Raw genomic sequence first — 16,546 nt, forward strand, 5'->3', positions numbered from 1 at the left:
TCCGGGCACCTCATTTCCCAGCACCCTGAAGAGCCAGAAGTAACCCCTGAATGTGTGATCCTAAAACAAAACAAAAAAAAAAAAAAAGAAAGAAAGAAGATGAGAAGAAGTAAAATAAAAAAGAAAAGAAGAAGCAGAATAAGAAGAAAAAGGATAGAGAAGAATAAAAGAAGAGGAAAAAGAAAATAAAACGATAAAAAACGCAGATGCAGAAGAGAAGAAAGAAGAATTAAAAGAAAAGTAAGACAAAGAGGAAGAGGAGGAAGAAGAGGAAGAAAAAGAAGAAAAGGAAGAAGAGGAAGGCAGACAAAGGAGGAAGAAAACAAAGGAGAAGGGGAAGAAGAAGAAGAAGATGGGGAAGAAGCAGAGGAGGAAGAAGAGAAGAAGGTGAAGTGGCAAAGAAGAAGAGAAAGAAGGCGGCAAAGAAGAAGAGGAAGAGGAAGAAAAAGAATCGTAAGAAGGAGGTGAAGGAGAAGAGGAGGAGAAGGAGAAGAAGTGGGGCTCTGAGACATAAACAGAGAGATAGTGCAGCAGGTAAGGTGTTTGTCTTGCACATGGTCAGTTCCCAGCACACCATATGATCTCCTAGGAATGTTCCCTGAGCAGAGAGCCAGGAGTAAATTCTGAGCACTACAGAGTGTGGCCAAAAATAAAATCAACATCATCTTCATCTTCATCTTCATCACCATAACTAATTTATTCGTCAATAGTTTTTCATAAAAACTAATGCAATAGTCTATCTTCTTCATTTACATTTCTGCAGCTTGCCTGTGTTTGTAAACCTTGGCTCAAACAGGTGCTTTAGAGTGAGTAGCTCACTCCTTGCAGAGATCACCTTCCGATACAATCAACAATTGAAAGAGAAGATGATGTGTGCTGCAGACAGCTCTATCTGTTGGACTGCTGTCCTGTGCCAGCCTCTAGTGATGCCTGGTTTGCCTTCACCATCATCCTGCCCTTCCTGCAGTGAGAATCATTCAAAACCCTGAGAGTGACCCTCAGAACCCAGCCAAGGACACAAACACACAGTGATCTCATTCAGCTTTCAATGACATCAGAAGTAGCTCCTATGGAGAGGGAGCTGATCCACTGAAGTTCCCAGAATATCCAGAAATGGTCCTAGTCCTCTACCAACAAGGATGTCCATTGACATGCCACCAGCTCTCCCTTGATAGGTAAAAACTAAGGCTTCTGATGCTGACAGAAGCCTGTACACCCTCACAGAACTGAAACCAAACCAGCCCATCTACAGGACACTGGGCTCAGTCTCCCCCAATTCCAAGTGAGGACACTCAGCACATCTCTCTCTGCCTTCCTTATTTCTCTTGTTTGTTTGCTTTGTTTTGGGGGGTCACACCTAGCTTCGCTCAGGTGTTACTCCTGGCTCTATGCTCAGAAGTTGCTCCTGGCTTGAGGGACCATATGGGATGCTGGGGATTGAACCTGTGTCCATCCTGGGTCAGGCATGTGCAAGGCAAATACCCTACCACTGTGCTACCTCTCTGACCCTCCCTTTTTTATTTTTTATGGAAATGAAGTAGAGATATGTATCCAGGGTTCCCAGAGCTGAACCTCTCTGTAGCCTAGGTTTGTGCTTTGAAATAACAGTGACAATAATACATCCTTGATTTGTCTCCTATCAATGCCCATAGGCTGAATGACTGGCAGGGAGTAAAGGGAAGATCAACTAGCCAGTGACTGTATGATAAAATAGACAACCATGCCACCTCCTTCTTCTGAGGTAGATGCAGAAATAGTCTATCATTTCTTCATGTCTGGGATGTGTCTAAAAATACTGCTGAAAATGGAGCCAGAGAGATAGCAGCATGTAGGATGTTTGCCTTGTATGTGGCTGAACCAAGTTGATCCATGGTATACTTTATGCCCCCCTGAGCACCTCCAGGAGTAATATCTGAGTACAGAACAAGAAGCAAGTACTGAATGCTGCCAAGGATGGCACCAAAATAAAATAAAATACTACCAAGAAAAGACATAAGCCAAAACAAGTGTGGAGAAAATCTTGGTCATTTCTTGACTTATACTATGTGTGCCATGGTTGGTTCCCAGATTTAACAATAATAAGGAATTGGGGAGCAACCCAGAGCATGTGAGGGAGATAGAAGGTGAGGCAGGAAAAGAGGGAGAAAAATATAAATATAAGAGGAGTCAGGGTGGCATTTGTTGTTTCCTGAGAGAATACCTACAGAGCCTCTGGCAAAGCCAGGAAACATTGTCCAAGGATGCCTTGAGAATGCCCAAGAACAACTGGCCTCACTTGGGTTCAGGCTGTTTCATAAGTGTCACAGGACCAGTTAGAACCAAAAAAGCTATCAGGACTCCAGAATCAGGCAACAGGCTGACACAATGGCCTCTGTCAAGGAGGAAAGAACTTGGTGACTAACTGTCTCTACATCTGCCTGTGACTGAAACACTCCCCATGAGATGTACAATCAGGCAACAGAATTCGAGTAAGTAAAAGTGGACTGTTCCATCATTCTGGGAAGTAAACTAGCAAATGGGGAGGGAAGATTTGAATAAAATTAATTCACCATGCAGATTTGTCCCCTGTTTGTTGATTCCGGACTGCTTCCTTCTCCCACATCAACTGGGATTTCCTCCTGAACCTTTCTATGTTTTTGAAGAGAAACAAACTTCTATAAGCTTTGCCACCATCTCAGTGGTGGATTTATCAGCTTTCTTCCCCTCCAAACAGTAAAAATGACAGCAACAAGTGTCCAATGAGTGTTCAAGGACATTGATTTTTCAAGGATGAGGAAGGTGTTTTGAAGTATGTAGCACCATTACCCTTACCCAAAAGAAAGCACATGCTACTTAGAAAGTGATCTGCCAAGAGGAAACCTCAGGGGACACGAAACTTTCCAAGTAGGAGTCTGGGTGATGGTTGAACTCAACCTCTCTGTTGCCCAGGAAAATAGTTACCAAATGCATGGGGCCAAGTTTCTCAAAACTTTAGCAAAATTCCAGCAGAGCCTGGATTTACCCAAATACTGTCCATTCTGTGTCTTTGACCCACCTTAATTTAGATAATAAGTAAAGGTCCAAATGAGTCACTGATGAAAAGTGAGTGCTGTTAATTCCCTCTTTCACTTGGTTTCACCTTTACCCCGAAGAATGCCAAAGTCTGGGGACAGGTGGCCTCGGAAGCTGCTCCAAAAGATAGGACAATGGGCCAGAGAGATAGTATAGTGAGTAGGGCGAGTGCCTGCACTCTCTGAGTACAGAGAGGAGTAACCCCTGAGCACAGCTTGATGTAATCCAAAATCAAAAGGAAAAAATTGTGGCAAGCTTTGTGGCATAAAGAGCTGTGAGTGCACTGACAACTACCGTGATTATAGTAGTGAGAGAAGCAGAATGCCTGTCCCAGACACAGGCAGGGATGGGGGTGCGTACAGGAATGGGAAACATTGGTGGTGAGAATGTTACAATGGTGAAGGGTGGTGTACATTCTATGACTGAAACTCAACTAAAACATTTCTGTAACCATGGTGCTTAAATTAAGAAATTAATTTTTTAAAGGGGAAAAATTGAAGAAGATAAGACCAGGTGAGAAGGCAATGCCTTGGATAATCCCAACCCCTGCCATCCTCTCTCACATTTCCTAGATTTTCCCTTGCATCTGACCTACCGTAGTTGATTTCAAGGGTTCCGGAGATTTCCAGAAGTTACCCTAGGAAGCTTGTAGCCCTGTCCATAGAATTTCCACAGACTTGTGAATTCTTCAAACATTCATTCAATCAATCTGCCATTTCTATTAGTCTTTTTTTTTTTTTTTTTTTTTTTTTGGTTTTTGGGTCATACCCAACAATACTCAGGGGTTACTCCTGGCTCTACACTCAGAAATCGCTCCTGGCAGGCTCAGGGGATCATATGGGATGCAGGGATTTGAACCACTGCCCTTCTGCCTGCAAGGCAAATGCTTTACCTCCATGCTATCTCTCCGGCCCCTAGGCTTAATTTTTTTTTTGTTTTATATTTTTGGTGGGGGGGGTCACACCAGCAATGCTCAGGGGTTACTCCTGGCTCTCTACTCAGAAATCACTCCTGGCAGGCACGGGGACCATATGGGGTGCCGGGATTCAAACCACTGTCCTTTTGTATGCAAGGCAAACGTCTTACCTCCATTCTATCTCTCTGGCCCCTAGACTTAATTTCATAGTCAATGGACCAGAGAGATAGTAAAGATAGATAGTATGTGGCTGGGGTGCCCACATACCTGGTCAAATATGATTCTGTGTATATCTGTGAAAAAAAACTTTGTTTGTTTTTTGGGGTTTTTTTCTTTTTCTTTCTTTTCTTTCTTTTTTCCTTTCTTCCTTCCTTCCTTCCTCTTTTCTTCCTTCCTTCCTTCCTTCCTCTTTCTTTCTTTCTTTCTTTCTTTCTTTCTTTCTTTCTTTCTTTCTTTCTTTCTTTCTTTCTTTCTTTCTTTCTTTCTTTCTTTCTTTCTTTCTTTCTTTCTTTCTTTCTTTCTTTCTTTCTTTCTTTCTTTCTTTCTTTCTTTCTTTCTTTCTTTCTTTTTGGTTTTTGGGCCACACCTGGTGATGCTCAGGGATTACTCCTGGCTATGAGCTCAGAAATCACTCCTGGCTCCTGGCTCAAGGGACCATAAAGGATGCCGGGGATTGAACCTAGGTCCATCCTGGCCAGCCACATGCAAGGCAAACGCCCTACTATTGTTCTGGCCGTGTGTGTGTGTGTGTGTGTGTGTGTGTGTGTGTGTGTGTGTGTGTGTGTGTGTGTGTGTAAATGTTTTTGGATGAGATCAGCATTTGAATCAATGAACACAAGGAAGAATTCCCTTGCCTTGTAAGTGGGTCCCATCCAATCAGGTTAAGACACATTATGGGAAATTGTATTCTCTCTTGATGATCTTAAAAGTAGGGCATCAGGGCCCAGAGAGATAACACAGTGGCGTTTGCCTTGCAAGCAGCTGATTCAGGACCAAAGGTGGTTGGTTCAAATCCTGGTGTCCCATATGGTCCCCCGTGCCTGCCAGGAGCTATTTCTGAGCAGACAGCCAGGAGTAACCCCTGAGCACCACCAGGTGTGGCCCCCCCAAAAAAAAAAAAAGTAGGGCATCAGTCTCTTCTTCTTCTTCTTCTTCTTCTTCTTCTTCTTCTTCTTCTTCTTCTTCTTCTTCTTCTTCTTCTTCTCCTCCTCCTCCTCCTCCTTCTCCTTCTCCTTTTCTTCTTTTCTTCTTCTTCCTCCTCCTCCTCCTTCCTCCTCCTCCTTTCTTCTCCTCCTCCTTCTTCTGCTCCTCCTCCTCCTCCTCCTTCTTCTTCTTCTCCTTCTTCTCCTTCTTCTTCTTCTCCTCCTCCTCCTCATCCTCCTCCTCCTCCTTCTTTTTCTTCTTCTTCTTCTTCTTCTTCTTCTTCTTCTTCTTCTTCTTCTTCTTCTTCTTCTTCTTCTTGTTTTGAATCAGGGAACATGTCCCATTTTTATTCATCAAATTATTCAAAAGCATAAAAGATAAATTTACAGAGCCACATATTAGGAAAAAAAACAAAGAAGTAGAATTGTTTTGGAGTCATCACAAAAATGTTCGAATACAAGACGCTACTGAAGACCTAGTTAAAAGATGGCTGCACAACAGTCACTTTCATTTCTGCATTTTCTCAATCAGTTCTTCCTTGTATTCGACTTTTCTTTACCAACTTGTCAAGATTTGGCTTTATGTTCAAGAGGTTTTTTTTTTTTATCCTTGTCCAGTTTTAGCCTGGTGATGACCACCTTGCTGGAGTGAATGCCCACATGGACAGTCGTGCCATTGGCCTTCTCTCGCTGCACCTACTCAATGTAGATGACATATTTTTTCCGGTATACCTGGACTAGCTTTCTGATTTGTTGACCTTTGTAGTGCCCTCAAACCACCTGAACCTCATCATTCTTGCTGGTGGGCATGAAGTGAACATTGTATTTTTGCCACAGCTCTTTTGATAGCGGCGACGACATGATCTTCAGGTACACACGCAAGGGAGCATTGAAGTGGCATTTGTGGGTTTTGCTACAATCCGAGATGACAAACGGGTTGAACTTCATGGTGACCTTCTGGAGTTGTACTGGCTCCCCAGGACATCAGTGATCTATCTTCAAATGGGGACTCAGCATCAGTTCTCCTGGGTTAAAAAGAACCAATTAAAGAGCCTAGAACTTCTCAGCCTACATAATTGTGGGCATCAATACTTTATTCTACATAATAAATAATATAAATGTTCAGTGGGGTGTAAAGTGGATCCAGTACTCCAGATAATCCTAAATCACTAGGGATTTTCCTCATGATTTAAGGTCTAATGGAATATTTTTTGCCAAGTTTCATTGTTTGGTTTCTGTGGATAGTCCACACTAAAACATGTGATACAAAGAATGGTATTACTCTAACACATATCTAAAAACATAGGAAATTGGAGTGAATCCTCCCATCTTCTTAAATGATGCACAAATAATTGTCAACAGACTGTTTATAGAAACATGGACATCATTTGCCTTCTGGTGATGTCTCTGATAAGGATTAGAAAAAAAGTTATTAGAAACTGAAGAGAAGTAGAGAGGTAATACAACAAGTAAAGCACTTGCCTTGCATGCAACCACCCAGATTCAATCCAAAGCACTATGGACCCTTCACATTCCAAGGAGTGATCCCTGAGTACAGAGTCAGGAATAACCCTTGAGAATAGTTCAGTGTTACCCCAAACCCAAATTCTCCTCCAAATAAAGAAATTGGAGGCAAGATAACTCTTATTATAGAGTGGCAAAAAAATGATATTCAGTGTTTTGTGGAAAGTGGAATTTGTGAAACTGAAACATTTACCTAAGAATATTTCTAAAAGCATTGAATGCAATACTTCACTTTTCCTGATTTTTTCTGGCAAAGAATGAGTATAGACAATGAGTTGCTGAAAGAATTGTTTATTAACAATAACAACATTGAGACTAGTATTGAAGTTTTAGGAAGGTAGCTACCTGCCTCTATTGCAAAGCGGAGAAAGATTATTAAAAAGAGCCACATCCTAGAGTTATGGCTTAGCTGTCGCTTAAGGAAGAAATTATAAAATTGTTCAAGAAAGTCATTTGAGCTAAAGAGATGGCAGCAAGGCTTTCAAACTTTTTTGACCCTGTACAACTTTACGATCTATCTGCACAGAACTAGATATTCTCGCTATCCAGCTACAACAGTTTTGCTTTAAACTAGGGGAAGAAAAATCTTGATGCTGATTCAGAGATCTAGAGGACCGAATCCTTGTTTTCAAAGGGAGAGCCATTATCTTGGTTGTAAAAGGGGTGCTGGTAGCTACCTTGGAGATAAGCACACCCAGACCTTGGAGGCTGATATTTGCTTGGCTTTGCCACAAAGATGGACCAACCTGGTGGCTCTAGGGACAAAGAACTGAGCTTAAAAGGATGGTTCTCTAGCCATAGATCTATGGAATTTGTCCCGTCAAAATTTCTTGTGTTTACCCGGGATCCCTCACCTCTTTCTGTCTCCTTTTTATAATGAGAATGTCTGTTATAACACCAGCCCACCGTAGTGTAATAGAAGCATATTAGTTTCTGCTTTTAAGGATTCACAACTAGAGAAGATTTTTGCCTAAAAATGAAACATTTCCTCCCTCATCTGTGTCTGATTTACATGAGCCCTGGATGCAAGAATGGCTTAAGATTTGGGGGGGGGGGCTACTGTAATAGGATTAATGCATTTTCATTTTTTGTAGGGGAGAGTAGAATATATAGAGACTCAATTATGTTTTTCCAAATGCATATTTTGAAGATTAAATTATCTGCGTGATGGTAATTATAGGTGGGATCTTTAAAAAAGTGAGAGGGATGTGAGAATTGCCCCGTCATAAAAATGAGGCTCTCTGACAGGATTAGTGTCCATCTTAGAAGAGACCTCAGAGAGCTCTCACTCTACCATAGTGGGAAGCCTGCCATCTTCCAAGTAGAAAGTAAGTCCTCACTGAAATACTGCTATTTTTTTCTTAGACCTTCAGCCTCCAAAATGTTGAGAAATACATTTGTGTTTTAAAACCCCAGGTTATGGCATTTTAATATGGTATAATGAACTGAGAGCACACCTCATAAATTTTCTCCCTTATTTGGTATAGATATTTTACTATAATCTATACTGAAGTTTCATGAAAGGATTTTAGAACCATTAGGTGTTCAAGGCCGGATTGAACATCATAGACTTGTGACTTAAACATCAGGAATGTATTTCTAAGTTCTAATCCTTGAAGTTATGGCACTGGCAGATTTAGTGTCTCAAGGGGTTCCTCTTCCAGGTTCACAGATGGTGCTTTCTTCCTATGTCCTTATATGCAGGAAAACTAGGGGCTCTCTGAGATTTCTTCTACAATGGCACTGGTTCCTTTTCTGAGGACTCACGCTCAAGACCTCAGTCTTCTCCCAAAGGCCCTACATTTTATTTCCTATTATATTGAAGGCTAAGATTTAGTATGTAAGTCTGGTGAGACACCATGTGCAGAAATCCTAAATGATTGCCAGCCATGCAAGACTAGCATATTCCAGTGGGTGGGGTGGGGGGAGGAGGAAAGGATCCTTAGCTTGTGTGCTGACTTATAGACCTGATCTCCTTCATAGAGAAAGTGCCACAGTGCCTACAGAGCCTACAGAGTTTTGGTCTGAGATAATCCCACCTATCTCGTGGAATCATTGGTTTGAGTTGGATTTTTTAAAAATAAATCTTTATTTAAACACCATAATTACAAGCATGTTTGTAATTGGGTTTCAGTAATAAACAGAAAACCCCCCTTCACCAGTGCAACACTGAGTTGGATTTCTGACAATAAAATTACATTTTAACTGGAGAAGAGCTTGAAATTTGAATAAATTTTGTGAAGAATTCTTATACACTTCAAGTTTTTTTCAAAACTTCACTCTCATCTCTGCACCTTTTGTAAAAGGCCAGCCTGTATTTTTATTGCAATAGGGAACATCCCCATCACATTATTTACTTTGTAGAAAAACCATTGTGAGGGTCCGGAGAGATAGCACAGCGGTATTTGCCTTGCAAGCAGCCGATCCAGGACCAAAGGTGGTTGGTTCGAATCCCAGTGTCCCATATGGTCCCCTATGCCTGCCAGGAGCTATTTCTCAGCAGACAGCCAGGAGTAACCCCTGAGCACTGCCAGGTGTGACCCAAAATCCAAAAAAAAGAAAAAAAGAAAAAAAAAGAAAAACCATTGTGAATGATTGACAGGCAAATCTTTTTCCATAGAAATGCCTGGTTCAACCTGAGGTTCTACTTTGAGGAAGGCATTGACCACACTAAGCCTCTCTCTGCTAAGTGATCATGTTACAATTACCCAACTCAAAAACCTGGCTTAAACACTATTGTCAGTAATTGCAAAATGGTAGATACATTAGAAAGTATGCCTTAAATTATGCATTAATATTGGAAATTCACTGTCATAACTCCAGCTCCACTGAGGAGTCTCTAAGAAGTTGAAATCCTGAAGAGTAAGTGGGAGCTGTTTACAGTAAATGCATCAGAAAAATGCTTAATATTTTTCTTACGTAAGTATCACATACTAATTCATATGAAAAAAAGAGTGATCTGGGCCGGGCGGTGGCGCTAAAGGTAAGGTGCCTGCCTTGCCTGCGCTAACCTTGGACGGACCGCGGTTCGATCCCCCGGTGTCCCATATGGTCCCCCAAGCCAGGAGCAACTTCTGAGCACATAGCCAGGAGTAACCCCTGAGCATTATCGGGTGTGGCCCAAAAACCAAAAAAAAAAAAAAAAAAAAAAAAAAAGAGTGATCACACTAATTAGAAAATAATCCCAGCAAGATACCCATACCCAACCGACTGCTGAGAACTGGACATAGACAAAAGGTAGTTCACAACCCTCAAGGTCCTCATTGGCCTCCTCTTCATCTGCTGCCTACCCTTCTATAGATTCAGGTCCCATTTCAATGTCCCTTTAAATGTATTTTGTTCTCAGGACCTAATATGGATATAAAGCCTTTGTCTTTACTCCCCAATAGACTCCAAATCCCAAGTAGGTTCCTTTGAGACACCACTCACAAAAGGCTGTAGATTATAATCTGTGGCCAGTTTGCCCCAATCCCCCACAAATCTGGGAGTGGATATGAATCAGGAAGTTGAATTACTCTGCTTGTATTGTACATTATCCCTGTTCTGTATGTCACATATCAAAAGACAGTGTTGCCACAAAAAAAGTTTCAACATAATAGATTAGCAGGGAAATATAACTTAAAATCAAAATATATCCCTGTATATTTTAAACAAAATGACTAAAAGAGAAAACAATGAAATGTTGGTATAGCTGTAAGGCAAACAGTGCCCTGAATACTGCTGATAGGTATATAAAACTTGCTACCACTTTGTGCAAAAATCTAGTTTCATATAGACTTCAACATATACCTATCATATAGCTATTTCAACCCTAAATTTGAAAAATATACATCCACCAAATACATATACAAAACAATTCACATCCACTTTGTTCATAAGAACCAAAAGTACACAAACACCCCTTTCTAGGGAGAATTTATAGACAGAAATATATTTTTGTTTGTTTGGGACCATACCCAATCATGCTCAGGCTGTGTTCCTGGCTCTGCACTCAGGAGTAACTCTTGCCAGACTTGGAGGACCATATCGGGTTTTGAAACAAATCCAGGCCTGCCCTGTGCAAGGCAAGAGCCCACAGACTGTATTATCACTTCAATCTATCAGAGTTTTATTCTTACTGTGAAATGTTTCTCAGCCACAAAATGAAATTATCAACCAACTATACCAATGAATATCAGGATATGAAAAAAGCCTGACACAAAAAAATATGCAGTCTATGCAAATTTATTAAGTAAGAAAAACTAATCTTGAAGCAAAAAGATCAGGTCAATGGTTGTTTCTGAGAGGTGTGTGAGTCAAAGTTTATCATGAAGGAATGGAAAATCTTCAGGTGATATATTGATAAATGTGTGCTTCTATTAATAAAATGTTATTTTAATTAAATGTTCTATGAATAGTGCAAGGCTCTGTGGAAATGCAGGAACTCTCAGTTACTTGGGGGCACGTTTGCTCCATTCAACTTGAGACCATTCAACTGAATGACTTCAGTTTACTCAAAAGGATGCAGGTGATGCAGATAATGCTCTTCATTTAACTCAGCTGATACCTGTAACAGCTAAATGAGTGTTGGATGACTAGAACTTAGTTCAACCTAAACATTCAGCCTAATGAAACTGTCCATCTCCAAGAGATGGAAGGGAAAGTGCCAGAGGGATAATGTTTCCATTTTCATCTGACTTCAGGAGGTGATAATCACTTAGGAATGCCCAGGTATCTCATCAGAACACTCCTTTCCTAATAAACTCCAGAAACCCCCAATTGTTTTGTTTTTGCTTTTGTATGGGTGGTTGGTTATTTAATGATGTTCAGGGCTTACTTTGGTTTCTGTGCTAGGGGAACTCTCCTAGTGGGACTTGGGATCCCATCAAGCCTGCATGCAAGGCAAATGCCTTGCCCTCTTTACTATCTCTCCAGCCCACCTAAGTTTCTTAAATTACTTGCCAATCTGCTTACTTTGCTGATTTGTCGTCTTGGATAGTTATATTGTTAATGAGTCAGAAGTAAGTCTCAAAAAATTGAGCCCCGAGCCCCATTTTTCATATTTCTAAAATGATTCAGGAGATTCCAGAGTTTCTTTGAACCAGCTGAGACAAAAATGGGGTATAGGAAGGTATGTGGTCTGGTGGGCATGACCTGAAGAGGCCATTCCAAGAAGATGTTGTTCGATCTTATTTCCATATCTTGTGAGAAGACAAGCTTAGTTCTGGGAAACCAGCCACTGAGTTTTCACTGTCCTTGAGACTATGTAATCAAAGTGCATGACCTCCTCTACCCAAAAAGATTTGCAACAGAGGCCAAACAACTTCTTAATAACATGAGGGCAGGGAGTAATGTTCCAATGCATTAACGATCTTAAACATGACGTAGAAAAAACTGTGCCAACTTGTGCCAATCAAACTGGAAAATAAATACAGGGGCCAACTCTGAGGATGTGGAGACATGAGTCTGCAGATTGTTGACTAACCCAGTCTTGCAAGGCAGTTCTGTGACACTGAGCAGACATAAGGCCACAGAGCTTCCAACTTGGTTTTCAGCACAGGAGTGTAGTGATGTTACTACGTCTAGCAAAAATATAAAATAAAATAAGAACCCACAATGACTTCTTGGTGGAATTTAGGAAAGTCTGATCCCACTGAGATGGATGATAAGCAATTAAGAAAAAACAATGCTCACGATAATTACACAAAAGTGGAGAAATGTTCAATTTGCCTTCAAATGATAGGATTCTTCTTTTGTTCTTCTATTCTTCTACTCTTCTGTTCTCCTTTTGGGCCACGCCCTGTGACGCTCAGGGGTTACTCCTGGCTATGTGCTCAGAAGTCGCTCCTGGCTTGGGGGACCATATGGGACGGCGGGGGATCGAACCGCAGTTCGTCCTAGGCTAGCACAAGCAAGGCAGGCACCTTACCTCTAGCGCCTCTGAGCCGGCCCCTCTTCTGTTCTTCTATTGTTTGATATTTTCAGACAAATATTCAACAAGAATGTCTACATGTGTAAACATCCTTTGCTTTTCCATAGGAAGATCAGTGAATGAATATGCCTTCAGATTCTCCATGTTGCATTTAGGAGTGGGCTCATGGAGAACTTTGTGTATTTCCTAAATATTCTGAGAGCTGGTTTTATAGATTTTACAAAGTGGAAAAGGAATTAGGAGGCCGTGTAGCTCATTACAGCATTTGTGGCTTTATGCCTGTGGGATTCCTAAAACAAAATTTCAACTGAGACCCACGAAATTCAAAGTGCATTTTTAAATTAACTGGCAGGAAACCTTGAATGTGTATTTTGTGTGCAATTTGGTTAATAGAAACCAGATGTAAAATTTCAATCAAACTTTCATTGTCTAGCGTCTGGTACCCATTATCCATTTGCTCACTGAGCTAAAAATATGTGACTCATTCCCATTCTTGTTGTTAATACCTTGTATGCATTAGTAACTGCAGAGATAATGCTCTTTCAAAAAGTACTGATGAACTTGTAAGTATTAATGTGGGAATGCAAGAAATATCTCATTATATTTCCAAAATCATACGAGATCTGACTCAAAATCCCCAACCCACTCAACTTGTAGAAAATTCATTTCCCATGTTATAGGAAGTTCCTCCTAACTATTATGAATCAGAAGGTGATTCCAAGGCCAATGCTTGAGAGTTTTTTTGAAAGATCTGCTTTTGGTATCTCAGTGGCTCACTGCTCAGGGATGTATGACCTCCAGAAGGTTTATGAGAGTGCTATATTTTCCCACATGCTTCTCCCATATCTCTGTGCTTCCTGGGTTGAAGATAGCACTTTCTCAGGCTCAAAGTCACCTCCTTTAACCCAGGAATCTGAGGTCCCTTTGCCTGTTGCCTCCTACCTAAGAAAACCCACAGTATCCCTTTAATTCTATTTAAAACACACACACACACACACACACACACACACAAAACTCAGCATGATTGTACACAGCAAGTAGAGCACTTGCCTTTTATGTCACTGACTTGGTTTCAATACCCAGCATTTCATATAGTTATCTTGGCCTTGCCAGTAGTGACCCCTTAATATAGAGTCAGAAGTAAACCATAAATAGCATAGATGTGATACCCAGCCCATAAAATTGAAAGAAGTAAAAAATAAAATACACAGATGCACACACAACATAATAGACACACATACATGTGCATACACACATCCTCAGAAAAATAAAACTGCTGAACTACTTATTCATTTCCATCCTAAGAATGGCCATCGTGTCAGGTCTTTGGAGACGAAAGAGGAAAAGTATGACCCAGAGCAAGAATTTTACTTAATAAATTAGCCAGTTGTTTTCAGAGGGACCTAGTGGTATTCAGGAGTTACTCCTAGCTGGGTGCTCAGGAGTAACTGATAGTGGTGATTAGAGGTGACAATGCTGAGAATCAACCCAGACCACCTATGTACAGAGCATATTCTCTAGCTAGCACTTTGAGACATCACCACGCCATCTACAACTTCCAGTAGGACTATTGTGGAGATTGTGCCATAGCATTATTTTAGGGCTCTCAGTTTCATTTCTTTGGTTTGTCTGGTCACATCCAGTGGTCAAACCCAGGTTAGTTGTCTTGCAAGGTAGCTGTACTATCACTTTGTCAAAACTTTCTATACTATCTCTTTAATGTCAAAGAATTTCCTCAGTTGCTAAAGATTTACTGCTGTCATTTGTAGCTGAAAAGCTACACACTATTGGATTTGGGGATTGCTTTTATGTGCACCGCATGACACAAAACTTGGGCAGTATTTTACATCCAGGTCCAGGTCTTTATCTCTGGACATTCTCACATTCAAAACATCTAAGGCATTTCAAGATCTTTAGAAAAAAAATCTCTGGAATCCTATTGGGCAAAAGGATATCTGGAGGCTCCTGCTACAAGGAATGTTGAAGAAACAAGAAACCAGCTGCTTCTTACAGACTTCTTATAGATTTTGTGCACCATCAGCCCCATGGTGGCCTCTCTACCTCAGAGCCTCTGAATTCAGTGCTGAGATTTCATTGTGCATTTCTGACTCTTTTTTATTAATGATACAGGCAGATATGAGGGCTTCTTTGCCAAATCAATTCTGCCCCCAGATACTTATCTTTCTACAGAAGTCTTATCTTCTATTGATGCTTTATCTCATTATCTTTGTTCTTGTAGTATATCTTATTAACTAGTCAATATATTCATGTAATTATTATACTCATTTAATAAATTCTTAAAAAGAAACATAAATATAAATTTATAATGTGCATATGGGGATATAAAAATAGATGTCATCATGTTTCTTAGTTCTGAATACTACCCAGACTACCCAGTGACACTGGTGAACTACTCCTAACTCAGGGCTCACGATTCATACCAAGAATTTCTGGGGGAATATATGCAGTTCCAGGTATTGAACTTGAGCCTCCTATACGCAAAGTATGTGTTCAGTCATTGAGCTCTCTCTTTGAACATGTCGATATAAGATGCATTTTAAATAAAAAAAAAACAATTTTATGATTCCAGGCTTTATTATTTTATATTTTAATTTATTATTTAATATTAATATTTACATGTAATATTTTATTTTATTATTTTATTAATTAAATTATTATTAAGAACTTGATTAATACTTATTGATGTTTTGTTGTTTATTTTTATTATTGCATGTTTACCTAAAATCAGATTTTATTATCATAAAACAATTGAATTGGACTGAATATTTTTCAGTATTAAAGAGAATATTTTTACCTTGTCATAATACCATTTCTGCAAATTTCCTTATTTGCTAATTTTTCAGTTTTCTGTCATTTTAAAATATTTTTACTTAAACACCTTGATTACAAATATGATTGTAGTTGGGTTTCAGTCATATAAAGAACACCCACCTTCACCAGTGCAACATTCCCATCACCAATGTCCCAAATCTCCCTCCTCCTCAACCTCCGCCTGTATCTGAAACAGGCTTTCTACTTCCCTCATTCATTCGCATTGTTATGATAGTCGTCAGTGTAGTTATTTCTCTAATTGCACTCATCACTCTTTGTGGTCATGAGCGGAACCTTCCAGCCCTCATCTCTTTTGTCCCTGAGAATTATTGCAAAAATGTCTTTTCTTTTTCTTTTTTTGTTTGTTTGTTTGTTTGTTTTTTGGGTCACACCCGGCAGCGCTCAGGAATTACTCCTGGCTCTTAGCTCAGAAATCGCTCCTGGCAGGTTCGAGGGGACCATATGGGATGCCGGGATTCGAACCACCATCCTTCTGCATGCAAGACAAACGCCTTACCTCCATCCTATCTCTCTGGCCCCAGCCATCATTATTCTTAATAGTAAAAAAAACTGAAAGCACTTCCACTAAGCTCTGGTACTAGCTAAGGCTTGCCACTGTCTGCACTCTTATTCAACATAGTATTGAGTCCTTGCAATAGCAATAAGACAAGAGAAAGAAATAAAAGAAATCCAAATAGCACATGGGAAAGTCAAACTATTTCAATTTGCAGATGACATGATGATATGCATCAAAAAACCTAAAGAGAAGTTTTCCACAAAAAACCTCCTAGAAACAATAAACCAATACAGTAAAGTGGCTGACTACAAAGTCAATACATGAAAGACAGTTTCATTCCTTTATACAAATAACGACTCAGAAGAGAAAGAGATCTTAGTCTATTCCATTTAAAAAAGTATCTAGGCTGGTTAGCTCAGTTGGTTAGAGCATGGTGCTAATAAAACAGTATCTAAAAGTATCAAATATCTAGGGATATTACTAATAAGAAAGCTGAGAAACCTATACCATGAAAGCCTCAAAACACTTCAGAAAGAAATTGAAGTGGACCTAAGGAAATGCAAGAACATTCCATGAAAATGGGTTGGAAAATCAATATCATCAAAATGACTAACTTACCTAAACTACTTTATAGATTCAAAGCAATCCCTATT

The 16,546-nt window shown here is 40.0% G+C and overlaps 1 pseudogene; it reads right to left on the bottom strand.

Moving 5' to 3' along the window:
- Positions 1 to 5,617: 5,617 nt before the first annotated feature.
- On the bottom strand, positions 5,618 to 6,066 carry LOC126003408 (60S ribosomal protein L26-like; annotated as a pseudogene).
- Positions 6,067 to 16,546: the final 10,480 nt, after the last annotated feature.

The sequence above is a fragment of the Suncus etruscus genome, chromosome 3 (assembly GCF_024139225.1).
Source record: "Suncus etruscus isolate mSunEtr1 chromosome 3, mSunEtr1.pri.cur, whole genome shotgun sequence".
Classification (NCBI taxonomy): domain Eukaryota; kingdom Metazoa; phylum Chordata; class Mammalia; order Eulipotyphla; family Soricidae; genus Suncus; species Suncus etruscus.